General features: G+C 38.0%; 1 protein-coding gene and 1 long non-coding RNA gene across 3 annotated transcripts in view; one reads left to right on the forward strand and one right to left on the reverse strand.

The window, feature by feature from the left end:
- Positions 1-15,106, reverse strand: part of LOC126759729 (uncharacterized) — a 170,353-nt gene that overhangs the window by 117,837 nt on the left and 37,410 nt on the right. The window lies entirely within an intron of this gene.
- The window catches only part of LOC126759724 (allatostatin-A receptor-like), a 64,443-nt gene that overhangs the window by 39,558 nt on the left and 9,779 nt on the right, over positions 1-15,106 (forward strand). The gene's annotated exons all lie outside the window — the stretch shown is intronic.

Genomic DNA, 15,106 nt, shown 5'->3' on the forward strand with positions numbered 1-15,106 from the left:
TGGACTGAAGTCGAAATATTTTTTATCTTAGACTAAGACGGAATATCAGACGAATTAGCCTGATTAAATTACCGGTTTCTTCCACTATCTATTATAAAGTATTGACACCAATTCCGGAATCAGATTGCAATAGCTATGAAATTAGTATTTATCTCCCTATAATTTGATTCCTGGCTTCAAAATTTGATTTATCGTGAGCTAGAAAACAAATTACCAACAAAAAAGTGATGAAAATGTGATTGCGTATTCTGTAAGAATAGGTTATAAAATCAGAAAACAATAAAATTGAAGATTTGTTGGTGATTATACTTGCTTATATCATTCTCTCCTAGAATTGTTCAGACCTTGCAAGACACTGTCCTAAATACATTTTGCAATTTCCAATATATCAAACAGCAAATAGTTATCGTTACTTTATAATTTTCCATTGAGTCTAGCGCACTTTTAATAAGGTTAGCGGTCTCCACCTAATCTATATCAGAGCTATATTTTTGCATTATATTACATTATATTATTATATTATATATATTATTATATAAAACTATGTACAGGATATAACTTGATATCCAACACTAAAGCATTTACACTAACCAATTTAAACGCGTCATATCATAAATATTCCAGTACTCAAATTATAAACTTTTATGCCATACGCACTTCTCAAATACATATAGTATATACCCAAGTACACATATGCTATTTTTATACGCATATAAATCAAAAGACTTCGAAGAACACGTAAATACATCTACTTGGACCTTTATGTAAATACACACTGCAGAACTCTCGACAACTGCTCATAATAAATATTAATATTTTCTGAAGTTTCGTTTGACTTTCCCTCTTTACAAGCGCAATATTACTGCGAGCTAACGTTTCACTTAGAGAAAGGCTATAAAGTATGAAATTGAATGAAATCACTCAATAAATCACATGCGTAGCTCATGTGGCTAGCCGTACGACATGGCGTATGAGTGATATTAAAGTCAACATAACAATACGAAAAACTTTTTACATGTGTTTGCGTGTGTAAGTGGGAATGTTGTAAAGCTTTCACATTTTTGCCGTCAATAGTCATACATATTTATACACAAATATACATGCGGTATTTGCCAGGACTCAAAGCCAACCTTATATTAAATTTTTCTTTAATTAAAACAGTGAAAAATCACGAAAATATATTCTGAAAGAGACAAAGGAAGAAAGTTGCGCACAATTGAGAGCCAAAGGGTCTCCAGTACAAAAAAAAAGGTTTCATTTGATTTACAATGATAGATGCAATTTTTGCTGGGAACGATAGAGCTTGCCCAACAAGAAATAAAATATAGTGGAAATTATTGAGCCGCTTGATCAATGAAGCTTTGCGAACTGCTCCTCAAAACTGCTCAAGCTGAACGGGAGCCATCAATATATTGACTTGTATTATATCGTATAAGACACTTTTGCTCTTCTACGTAGCCTCGATGGAAGCTTTTCGCATACTTCCATGAAAATGTTTGAAAAATCTATAAATTTTTGACTATCTTGAGGCAGAGGCATAAGGGAAAATCTTTTTGGAGAAGAATTTAGTTGAAAATGTATTTTAAAGTTACATAATATTAATTTCCCACAGGGTACATTTACAGTGTTTGCATGATAAAAATGTCGCATTGGGACATATGTTTGCAAATATTTATGCATGGAGTAAGAGTACAATGGAAACATATTTTGTAAACAAACAAGAAGTGTAATATGGGTGCATATATTGTAGTACTTGCATATATATTTTTCGGTTCGTCTGGTCATGCTACTGGCAAAACATAAATACTGTTCTTAAGTAAATACACATATATATATATATATATATATAGGTATGCAGACCAAAAGCTCAACAATGCTGACTTCAAGCAGTTATTAAATTTAGGTGTGTATGTAAATGAAGATAGATTTCTATGTACTATATACTGTTCGTCTGTATCTCTCTGCAAGTGAAATAAGCTTGGATCAGCTAAAAGTACATACTAAAATTTTATTTTTTATTTTTGTTTCATATAAATAAATATTTTCTAAAATTCGAATTTTGCGAAAAAATGGAAAAAATTCCTTAGTTTTAGTTCATATGACCTCGACTGAAAGACTTTTAAGAAATGTAATGACATACATACGAATTTTCATAAAATAATAAAAAACCTTTAGTGCACACAAAAATGTGAATGTGCAGCATAAATAAAAATGTCTCGAAATTGAGAAAATACGATAAATTGGATATACATAGATAAATACATAGCAGAGCATGCTTCTTGTTCTAGAAGTAGAAAACAATACAACTACTAACTTTCAATTAAGTTCGAGAGATTCAATTTCATATTGCCATGCAGACGAATATGCTAGCACCTCCAATCAACTTCAAGAAGTTCTAAAGAGTTAATTTTGAGAAAATATTAAAAAAAAAAACAGACAAAATGTTAACACCGAAGCTATGATAATCCTCATAAGTATAAAAGATCTCTTGCAAGAGACCTTCGATTGGTCAGTTTTTATGACAGCTATATGCTATAGTTGTCCCATCTGAACAATTTATTCGGAGATTGCATTATTGCCGAAGACAAAAAAAGCGTGTTAAATTTCGTGAAGACACCTCGTCAAATAAAAAAGTTTTCCATGCAAGCACTTTATTCCCATCGTTCAGTTTGTATGGCAGCCATATGCTACAGAGTTTCGATATCGGCGATTCCGACAAATGAGCAACTTCTTGGGGAGAAAAGGTCGTACGTAAAATGTTTGGTCGATATCTCCAAAACCGAGGGACTGTCGCATATATACAGACGGACAGACAGACGTACATCTTTAAATTGACTCAGCTCATCATGCTGATCATAGGATATCCGACGTTTCCTTCTCGGTGTTCTCTGTTTCAACTTGCAAGAAAGAAAGCCAGGGAAATACCATAAGGTGCAAACCGTAAACCAGGTATATACATACATCATACACTGACCGATATATTCCACATCAGGTTAACTCGAAAAACGAAAATCAGTATACTACTGTGATCAAATTGAAAGGTAAATTTTGTCCATTTTATCTCCTTCAAAGTAATCCCCTCCCGCTGCAATACCCTTATGAAAACGAATTTTCCAGGCATCATAGCACTTGGAAAAATCCTCCGTCGTGATGGCCATCAGAGCCTTCTTCCTTTTAGCTTTTATATCCTCAATTGAGTCAAAACAGTGTCCTCGGAGTGGTCATGCGAATTTGCTGAATAGCCAGAAGTTACATGAAGGTAAATCAATCGAATGCGATGGTTGCGGCACGATATTAATTGAAAATGTGGCGAAATGATCAGGAATAACCAATGCAGTATGAGATGGTGCATTAGCGCACTTCTCTGGTCAATAAATTCAGACATAGTAAAAATCGAAGAAATCACTTTTAGAGCATCACAAAATGACACGTATCTCAAATACTTATGAATATTTTGAAGCGAAATTTAGCATAGATTTAGTCACCAACAATACTAGCAACTTACAAAAAAAAATTTCCGATTCGAAAAACTCGCGAAGTATAAATTAAAAACAATTTCTCCTTTCAATGATCACAGTAGCATATATGTATGTATATCTGTGATAGCAAGAAGCAGAGTGATTATCAAACACTGCAACCTCACTCACTTCATCTTAAAGTTTGTTTTCCCCTACTCTTTTTTGAGAAAAATATTGCTTTTATCCTCAGACTTCGCCCCTTATAGCCCTGACAAACGTCAGCGCTAATTTGCATTAGCGGGCTTAATTTAAATCGACTTGCGCATTTGACCCATGTTAATGCAAGTTAGTAATGCACAAATATTTCGTGCATTTAGCTGAATTTACTAAATTTAAGGAGGCAACACTGCACAAAAATGGTGAGTTTTTGCTATTGTTTGACAGATGTCGCTTGAAATCTGCCGCCTATTTTGTGTTTAAAGCATCAGATGTAAACAGTTTTTAATTGCACTTTTTTGTCTTTTAACGTATTTAATAATAAACGAATTTTTTCGTTAAATTCATACTGATTTTCTAAAATTGCCATTAATAATTTCCTCTTAACCATTTTTATTTCCCTTTTTTTTTAATGAATAAACAAATCTCACAATCAGCTGTCTAAATGCACAATTCTGCCGTCTGTTACCATAAAATTTCAATGCGCATTAGCATTTCTTAATGCGCATTAATTTCGCGAGTCTGTCAGGGCTATTAGTCTTTACATAGCTTAATAGCCCTGACAGACGACAGCGCTAATATGCGTTAGCGGGCTTAAGTTACATTTATTTGCGCATTTGACCCATGTGAATGCAAGTTTGTAATGCACAAGAATTTCGTGCATTTGGCTGAATTTAGTAGGCAACATTGGTTAAAAATGACAGATTTTTGCTATTGTTTGACAGATGTCGCTTGAAATCTGCCGCCTTGTTTGCGTTCACAGCCAGAGGTAAACAGTTTTATATTGCTAATTAAATTATGTGTAAGTATATTAACAAAAACAAATTTTAGAATTTTTAGATGGCAGAAAATAAACAACGTACAGTTTGCTATCCATTTTCCAATATTCTTCAATTTTTTCACACACTTTCATTTCACTTTTTGTTTTAATAAATAAACTAATTTCACTATCAGCTGTCCAAATGCACAAGTGTGCCATCTGTCACCATAAAATTTCAATGCGCATTAGCGTTGCTTCTTCTTCTTCTTCTTAATTGGCGTAGACACCGCTTACGCGATTATAGCCGAGTTAACAACAGCGCGCCAGTCGTTTCTTCTTTTGCTGCGTGGCGCCAATTGGATATTCCAATCGAAGCCAGGTCCTTCTCCACTTGATCCTTCCAACGGAGTGGAGGCCTTCCTCTTCCTCTACTTCCCCGGCGGGTACTGCGTCGAATACTTTCAGAGCTGGAGGTTTTCATCCATCCGGACAACATGACCTAGCCAGCGTAGCCGCTGTCTTTTAATTCGCTGAACTATGTCAATGTCGTCATATATCTCGTACAGCTCATCGTTCCATCGGATGCGATATTTGCCGTGGCCAATGCGCAAAGGACCATAAATCTTTCGCAGAATTTTTCTCTCGAAAACTCGTAACGTCGACTCATCGGTTGCTGTCATCGCCCAAGCCTCTGCACCATATAGCAGGACGGGCATTATGAGCGACTTATAGAGTTTAGCTTTTGTTCGTCGAGAGAGGACTTTACTTTTCAATTGCCTACTCAGTCCGAAGTAGCACCTGTTGGCAAGAGCAATCCTGCGTTGGATTTCCAGGCTGACATTATTAGTGGTGTTAATGCTGGTTCCTAAATAGACGAAATTATCTACAACTTCAAAGTTATGACTGTCAACAGTGACGTGAGAGCCAAGTCGCGAGTGCGACGACTGTTTGTTTGATGACAGGAGATATTTTGTTTTGCCCTCGTTCACTACCAGACCCATTTTCTGTGCTTCCTTGTCCAGCCTAGAGAAAGCAGAACTAACGGCGCGGGTGTTGAGGCCGATGATATCAATATCGTCGGCATACGCCAACAGCTGTACACTCTTATAGAAGATGGTACCTTCTCTGTTTAGTTCTGCAGCTCGAACTATTTTCTCCAGGAGCAGGTTGAAGAAGTCGCACGATAGGGAGTCGCCTTGTCTGAAACCTCGTTTGGTATCGAACGGCTCGGAGAGGTCCTTCCCGATCCTGACGGAGCTTTTCATGTTGTTCAACGTCAGTTTACACAGCCGTATTAGTTTTGCGGGGATACCAAATTCAGACATCGCGGCATAAAGGCAGCTCCTTTTCGTGCTGTCGAAAGCAGCTTTGAAATCAACGAAGAGGTGGTGTGTGTCGATTCTCCTTTCACGGGTCTTTTCCAAGATTTGGCGCATGGTGAATATCTGGTCGGTTGTTGATTTTCCAGGTCTGAAGCCACACTGATAAGGTCCAATCAGTTTGTTGACGGTGGGCTTTAATCTTTCACACACAATACGCTCGATAGAACCTTATATGCGATGTTGAGGAGGCTAATTCCACGGTAGTTGGCGCAGATTGTGGGGTCTCCTTTTTTATGGATTGGGCATAGCACACTTAAATTCCAATCGTTGGGCATGCTCTCGTCCGACCATATTTTACAAAGAAGCTCATGCATGCCCCCTATTAGTTCTTCGCCGCCGCTTTGTTGTTCTTGAGGCGGTCAATTGCTATTCGAAGTTCTTCATGGTCGGGTAATGGAACGTCTGCTCCATCGTCATCGATTGGGGAATCGGGTTCTCCTTCTCCTGGTGTTGTGCGTTCACTGCCATTCAGCAGGCTGGAGAAGTGTTCCCTCCATAATTTAACTATGCTCTGGGCATCAGTGACTAGATCACCTTTGGGGGTTCTACAAGAGAGCGTTGCTCAAGGCGAATTAATTTTGCTCGTCTGTCAGGGCTATAAGAAGTCCAACCGATCTCAAAATCTCACATTTTTTTTTCATTTTCCTTTCATTCCCACAAACACAATTTAAATTTAGTCAAATTGCTATATTTTTTTTAAATATAAGACTAAATGCTTTCGTAGCAAACCGTGTAATTGGGTTAAAGTAGATATAAATATTTCTGGCCAATTACGTGGCAATGTTTATTTGGAAATATTTATTTTTATACTCTCGCAACAAAGTTGCTAAGGAGAGTATTATAGTTTTGTTCACATAACGGTTGTTTGTAAATCCTAAAACTAAAAGAGTCAGATATAGGGTTATATATACCAAAGTGATCAGGGTGACGAGTAGAGTTGAAATCCAGATGTCTGTCTGTCCGTCCGTCCGTGCAAACTGTAACTTGAGTAAAAATTGAGATATCATGATGAAACTTGGTACATGTATTTCTTGGCTCCATAAGAAGGTTAAGTTCGAAGATGGGCAAAATTGGCCCACTTCCACGCCCACAAATTGGCGGAAACCGAAAACCTATAAAGTGTCATAACTAAGCCATAAATAAAGTCTCTTTGGTGAAATTTGGCACAAAGGATCGCCTTAGGGAGGGGCATATTTGGACGTAATCTTTTTGGAAAAGTGGGCGTGGCCCCGCCCCCTACTAAGTTTTTTGTACATATCGCGGAAACTACTATAGCTATGTCAACCAAACTCTATAGAGTCGTTTCCTTCAGGCATTTCCATATACAGTTCAAAAATGGAGGAAATCGGATAATAGCCACGCCCACCTCCCATACAAAGGTTATGTTGAAAATCACTAAAACCGACTAACAAAAAACGTCAGAAACATTAAATTTTACGGAAGAAATGGCAGAAGGAAGCTACACCCAGGTTTTTTTTAAAAATTGAAAATGGGCGTGGCGTTGCCCACTTATGGACCAAAAACCATATCTCAGGAACTACTAAAGCGATTTCAATGAAATTCGGTATATAATATTTTCTTAACGCCCTGATGACACGTACGAAATATGGGTGAAATCGGTTCACAACCACGCCTTCTGCCAATATAACGCTATTTTGAATTCCATCTGATGCCTTCTCTGTATAATATATAGTACATTAGGAACCAATGATGATAGCGGAATAAAACTTTACACAAATACGGAATTTGAGCTGAGGTATCCCTTGTGGAAAAATTGTCGTGATCGGACTATAACTTTTCAAGGTCTCTGATATCGAACACGAAGAATTCAGTGCCTAACCTAACCTAACCTTTTTTCACCGAAAATATCAATAAATCTCTCAGATGTTTTCATGTAATTCAGAGGGCATCATTTTTATATTCTCGCAATAAAGTTGCTAATAACGGTATCTCGATTATCACTTTATCATGTGAGAGTATAAAATGTTCGGTGACACCCGAACTTAGCCCTTCCTTACTTGTTGGTTACTGATTTCGTACTCACGAATCTAATACTTTTAAATAATATTTATTCTATGTTGTGTTACTTTTTGTGTGTTCATTTGCAATCAATTTATTTTATTTATTTTGTTGATTTAATTTATTTCGAGGCTGAAACCGTTTATACTGATTTTGCTCATATCAGTAGCTAATAAAGCTTTTAGGTAAATAGATTATATGTATAATATTGCATGTATTTTCAACTATATGCCTTTATATTTTACATTCTGCCTATGCAGAAGCATAACTATCATTTTTTAAAGTTGCAATTTAATGCGCAATTGTTCTACGAACTCATTCAGATATACTCGTACTTTTCAATTAATACATTTTGGCGTAAATTGACCATGAGAGGTTCAATGAAAAATATATTGAGCATTCGGCGAATAGCGATTGTTGATAAAACGGATTTTAAAATGTTGATGTAGCCACAAATGTAAATGTAATTCATTCTGTAGAATCGCATAGGAAATATGTATGTATGAAAATTTACTGGTTGGAAATTGAATATTCATGCCGCATAAGCCTGCTAACTTTCATACACCTAAATTTATATGAATTAAAATCTTATAAAGCATCTATTTGATTTGTCAACGACTTTCATAAGATACATCATATGTTTTTCTTCATAGTAAAACTAGATAATTAAAGTTTCTTATACCTAAAATTGGTTTTTTCTCAAGCTATTTTTGGTTGATGTTTTCTGCCAGTAATTATAAGACTTTGCCTTAAGATAAGGAAACGAGAAGACAAACGATATGGCTTGCTCGGTGACAGATAGGAACACAGCTTCCCTACAGCTAGTAACACAGGGCGCAAAGTTACTTTGGTGTAGTGTTAATGGTGGACAGAAGAAAAAACTCTTACTGCTAGGCAAATGGGAGCTTAGTAACATCGAAGGGGATATCATAGTGCACCGAATCTTAAGATTCCATCTTCGGTACATCGGAAAAGTAGATTCGATGGAATGCAGAAAATGAGGGAGGATGGCGAGATTTTGCAAATGACCAGCCTTTAGCCAGCTGAGACGGGATATCTTCCACGACTCTCAGTAATCAAAATAAAACATATTGGGCAGCTGGGATGGAAAAACTCAGATTTTTTACTAAATCTACTACTACTGGATAGATTAGGTAAGGTCAATAGGCCAGGCGTAGACTAGTTTTTCAGTGAGCTTATGTCGCCACCAGAAAGTGACCAGTTAGTAATCTGGTCATGTTCCTACAATGTCTTCTATCGAGTGCCAAAAGAAGTTTAGTACACTTCCGATCTACCGTTTTGCACATAATTTTTTCAGTTTTGCACCCAGGTAGCTGGTTTCATCAGGTTTTGAAAGGAAGTCGCGAGTATTGACTAACAGTCACATGGTGACAAAAAATGACAAAAAGAACCCGTAAATTGTATTTAAATTCCCCGGGGAAATTAACAAAAACACAAGCCTACGAGTGGTAGAAAACTTTTAAAGAAGGTCGAGAGATAATTGAAGACATGCCTCGTTCTGGACCTTCGACTTCTTCAGCTGATAAAAATATTAAAAAAGTGAAGGATATGTTGCTTGAAAATCGTCAGGGATGTATTAGAGAGATGGTAAGAGAGCTCGACATCTCTCGCGAGTCCGTTCAAGTGATTTTGGTGGATATTTTCGGTATAAAAAGCGTTCTTGCTTGACTCGTTCCGATGAAGCTGCATGTTTTTAAAAGGAGTACCGTAAACACGTCTCTTTGGACATGCTTGATCGTGCGAATTCCGATCGCACACACATGGTGAACATTCTAACTGCCGATGAGACATACTTAGGTTTATGAGTTCTACTTGTACATGCAAACAGGTCAACAATCATCGGAATGGAACCCCTTCTCAGTCGATTGAAGAGATAAAACAAAATTCGCGGAAGGAGCTGAAGGTCATCACAAAAAGCGCTTATGAAAAGTGTTTTGAGGACTGAAAAAATTGTTGGCATAAGTGTATTACATCTGGTGCGCATTACTTTAAAGGTGGCAAAATAAATACTGATGAATAATTAAATATTTTGCCTTTTACTTAAAATTTCCGTGGCCTGTTTTGTCACAATGTATATACATACATTTTTTCCGAAGAGCTCGGAGATAGGAACTTGAAGTTAACATCTTAATGGCTCAGTAAAAAATTAATACTTAGAACCGTCTATTGTGTATAATGCCAGTCGACTTCTATCCAACGTTCCAGGAATTGCTTTTGATAGCCAAGAATACTTTCTTCGAAAGAAAGAGAGAGGAATGGAAAAACAAAACGGCTAGCTTTAAACGATAATTTCGATTTAATGCGAATCCATCAAAGAAAACGCGAAGCGGTGAACCAGTAGAAGCCAGTCAAAGGTTTACGCAGTAAAATTAAAGGAGAGGAAGGAAAGTATTGAACGCATACCATGGTTGGAAATGCGCATAGAGGTCGATAGCGCAGGGCGCAGCATTCATGCGCTTTCATTGTAATGGTGAGTCCGTGCGAAATTGAAGGTGCACAATTGCATTCTCACTGACTACTCACTCATCAGCCGGCGAATATGCTTATTCGCTTGCATAACTGTGCATTGGCATACGTTCGAACGTACGCAAATAGCAACTTCACCTTCAATTAGATTGGGTTGCGTATGCCATACTCAACCACTCTCCATTTGCCACTACAACTATTTTCTTTTATTGCCTTACTTCACTTTGCTTTTTTCAGCTTTTCTTTGCATTTAGCAAGTCGTGACCAATGTCAGCTGTTGCAATTTGCCTGAAATGCTTTTGCAATTGTCTGATTCCTCATGCACATGATGGCATATTGATTGCATTTTCTATATACATATATAATCGTACGTTTATTAGGGTGGTACTTAAATGCAGTAGGAAAATTATCGGTAGTTAATTGGAACTCCGAAACCATATCTTCATATCCTGAACAGAGTATTTTAAGTTTGGCACGAAGTTTGCACCACCCAAAAGGAAACGTCAGAAACCCTAGATACAGGGTTTGTCCGGAAACTAATAGGGTTGAATCGATTTATTGAAACCAATCGTTACAATTCTTTAAAAACTTTCAAAATAGGCTCCTTCTGCGTCGATGCAGCGTTGCCAGTGCATTAAAGGCGTCACGGAAGGCATTCTCCGGAATAGCCTTGAGAGCCGAGGTGCGTGCTGCTTGGATCCTCTCTGTCGTCTCAAAATACCTTTTATCGGCCTTTTGAGGCAAAGCAAAAAAGTTCGGGTGCCACATCTGGGCAGTAGGGCGGCTGTGGAAGCGTTGGGATGCCGGCCTTGGTTAGGTAGCTGTTCACAAGAAAGGCGGTGTGAGCCGGGGCGTTGTCGTGGTGCAACTTCCAATCGGCTGCGATGTCTTGTCGGACCCGATTGACCTTTTTTGATAAATTTAACATCTGGGCAATTAAACGAATACTTAGTCGACGGTCTGAGTTCAAAACCTTGCGCACATGAGTCACATTGTCTGTGCTTGTCGAAGTCGCAGGTCTCCCAGCACTGTCTTCTTTATCGACACGCGAAAATGTTTGTCCTGACTCTCCAGGTGCTCGGAGACAACAGACCAGCCGCTCGTTCGTTAGCTAGGAACGCCCTCTACCGAATGCAGTCGGTGCGCGCACGCTCCGTAGTACAGTCGCGGGGGAAGAAAATCAGTCCTATTACTTTCCGGACAAACCCTGTATATATAAATAATCAGAGTGACCAGTTGAGTCGATTTAGCCATGTCCGTCTTGTCGTCAACTAGTCCCATAGTTCCCTCGGTCTATAAATCCGCGGCTTATAGATCCGGCCATTTTTTTCGAATAGTTTCAAGCAAACGATGCATAACACTATAATTATTCCTTGTTGACAATTTGGCCGGTCGTAAGGAATGCGGAATGTACTACACCTCGAAAACTGTCAACATAACATTGATTTTTGACCTGCTTTGACGTGTTGTTTTGGGCTTCGACTCACCTTTGCCACGATAAATCGGCCGAATATCGTCGCAAAGGAACGTCTGTCTTCAAGCCGTAAGCATAGATCCAAGACTCATCGCCAGTAATAATACGACGCTATTTTTCGAAAAAATTGAGTGATTTTGGAACAAATCGTGCTTTTACTTTTCTTAGGTGTTCTTTCTAAATGGTTTTCACTGATCCTTAGGATATTCTATCGATTACAGTCAGATTTCTAACTGTCAATCGTCGATTCTCAAGCATCGATTCCTTTATTTTATTGACGTGTTTATCATCAGTTGATGTTGATAGCAGTCCTCGACGTAGTTCGTCAACGCCTTTTCTACGCTCTTTTAATTTGTATCAATCAAAAGCACTTGCTGGCGACAAATAATTATCTGCGAAAGCCTTTTCCAACATTCTGAACGTTTTGGCACCAGAAATTTGATACCGCACATAAAATTTAAGGGAACTTCTCTGTCGAATAGTTTCACTCATCGTAAAAATCGTCGGATGCAATTTATGTACTTCAGAAAGACAAGAGTATACTACTGTGATCAAATTGAAAGGTGAATTTTGTCCATTTCAACTCCTTCAAAGTAATCCGCACCCGCTGCAACACACCTATGCCAACGAATTTTCCAGGCATCATAGCACTTGGAAAAATCCTCCGTCGTGATGGCCATCAAAGCCTTCGTCGATTCTGCTTTTATATCCTTAATTGAGTCAAAACGGTGTCCTCAGAGTGGTCATGTGACTTTGCTGAATAGCCAGAAGTTACACAAAGGCAAATTAGGCGAAAGCGGTGGTTGCGGCACGATATTAGGTGAAAATGTCGCGAAATGGTCAGGAATAACCAATGCAGTATGAGATGGTGCATTGTAGCACTTCTTTGTGCAATAAATTCAGACATAGTAAAAATCGAAGAAATCACTTTTAGAGCCTCACAAAACGACGCGTATCTCAAATACTAATGAATATTTTGACGTGATATTGGAAAAACACGCGAAGTATAAATTAAAAATTCACCTTTCAATTTGATCACAGTAGTATGTACTAAACACTAATGATTATTTTCATGTGACATTTGGCGCAGATGTCTGTGATTGTCATGTCAACTTAAAAAAAATACTTTTCGACGAATTAGTTTTCTCGTGAAATTTAAATTAAAAAGTCTTGCTTTATCACAGTAGTATAGCTGCCATTCCAACTAATCGCTCAAAATCAAATAATTGTATTAAAATTTTTTAAATTTGTTAGGAGTATTACAGCTACGGTGCAACCGAAGTTCAGATTTTTTTCTTGATTTTCCGTAAATGGACTTATTTATAAGTAATATGTTGGTGTAACCAACTGCCCTAGTATGAACTTTATCTGTAGTGCTATCGAATTCGAATAAATCGATTTGTGTTATGACATCACAAAAAAATTTGCATTTATTTTTTTTTTTCATAACCACCCTAATGTGCATGCACATTACAAAAAGCGCAAAGTCTTTCAACACATTTTGTCACGCAGTCACTTTGCACTAAGCAATTAATTTGCTGGAAATGGCAAATAGAACAGTATGCAAAAAGTAGGTGTATGCAGTATGGTGCATTTCTTCTGTCGCCGTCACTAATTTGTTTTAATGGACACTCATATGTTCGACAAGTGAGCTTAGCAAACAGCTGTGCTGTGTGCCATGGCAAAAGAAATGAGAGCTATCTATGCAAGTGCAAGCGTGTCCCGGTGTTGGACCAAGTACTATATGTAGCTTAAGTACCTATCCATTAGCATCTCTATGCGCACTTGTGTAGGTGAGTTCAATAAATTAACACCTACACTTGATGTGTTCATGCGAATGCAAGTGTTGCTGTTACGCTTCGGGCAAGGGCGCGGGCTGCGGTCACGGCAATTGTGTAGGCAGCAAGGCAATGCATAATAAATGGCATCAAATTTGTGCTTCAATTCTATGTAATTTCATTTGCAATTTGCTACTATTGACATTGTCGGTGCGAACAGTATATATCGGGCGAGTTGCATTTAACTTTGCATACAAAGCAAATAATTGTTATATGGAAAATTAGTCATAGGAATTGTATTATCAAAGGAAGTTCCACGAATATAACAACTGCCACAATGAAATAGTGATAGAAAAGAATGCAAGTGGATAACTTTGTTGTGATCATGTCCAGCAGAGTTGAAAAATACTATCCTATCAAAACTGACCTGAACTGAAAAAATTAACATTTTCATGTATTTTAAAACAAATCTCTATTATCACCTTTAAAATAGGTTTTGGGTCTTATAGATCCCTCAAAATGGCCAAGTGGTATACCTCGTTAACTGCTTGACTTTTTAAAACGATTTCATGGTAAACCACACCACGCTAATTAAATAAAGCGAACACTTTTTTGACTGATTTGACGTGGTTTTTCGGTTTCAGATCAACTTTAGATGAATTTGATGAATGCAATAGATCAATTGAAAAGTCACCGGCCTGACACATATGTAGGTGGCGCTACTAGAATCAAATCCATATAATTTTTAGTTAGCCGTAACCTTGCATAAATTTGACAGCCTTTTGATCATTCGTTTGTAAATTATGCAATCCTTTCATTTTGACTGAAGCAACTTTTGTTGAATCTTTTGATAAAATGTTGCTTTTTGAAAGAAAAAAATAGAGTTGAGGCAAAAACTTGGTTTGATGAAGAGTTTCCGAAGACTTCTTCTTCTTCTTTATTGGCGTAGACACCGCTTAAGCGATTATAGCCGAGTTAACAACAGCGCGCCAGTCGTTTCTTCTTTTCGCTACGTAGCGCCAATTGGATATTCCAAGCGTAGCCAGGTCCTTCTCCACCTGGTCCTTCCAACGGAGTGGAGGTCTTCCTCTTCCTCTACTTCCCCCGGCGGGTACTGCGTCGAATACTTTCAGAGCTGGAGTGTTTTCGTCCATTCGGACAACATGACCTAGCCAGCGTAGCCGCTGTCTTTTAATTCGCTGAACTATGTCAATGTCATCATATATCTCATACAGTTCATAGTTCCACCGAATGCGATATTCGCCGTGGCCAACGCGCAAAGGACCATAAATCTTTCGCAAAACTTTTCTCTCGAAAACTCCAAGACTGTTTTGTCTTTTTCATTAGTACTGTTTTTTACGTGCCGGGTGCCAAACCCAGCGCACAACCCTGTGGAGGAGATGTTTCGCCTTCTCACTATAGTTCTTAGGCTACCCAGAGGATACTTGGTCAAACACCGGAAGTCGTGAGCTGCTTGAGCCATATGTAAAAGAATCGTTTTTGGCCCCTCCCAAGTAAATGGCGATGAGAGA

This window comes from Bactrocera neohumeralis, chromosome 5 (assembly GCF_024586455.1).
Source record: "Bactrocera neohumeralis isolate Rockhampton chromosome 5, APGP_CSIRO_Bneo_wtdbg2-racon-allhic-juicebox.fasta_v2, whole genome shotgun sequence".
NCBI classification, from domain to species: domain Eukaryota; kingdom Metazoa; phylum Arthropoda; class Insecta; order Diptera; family Tephritidae; genus Bactrocera; species Bactrocera neohumeralis.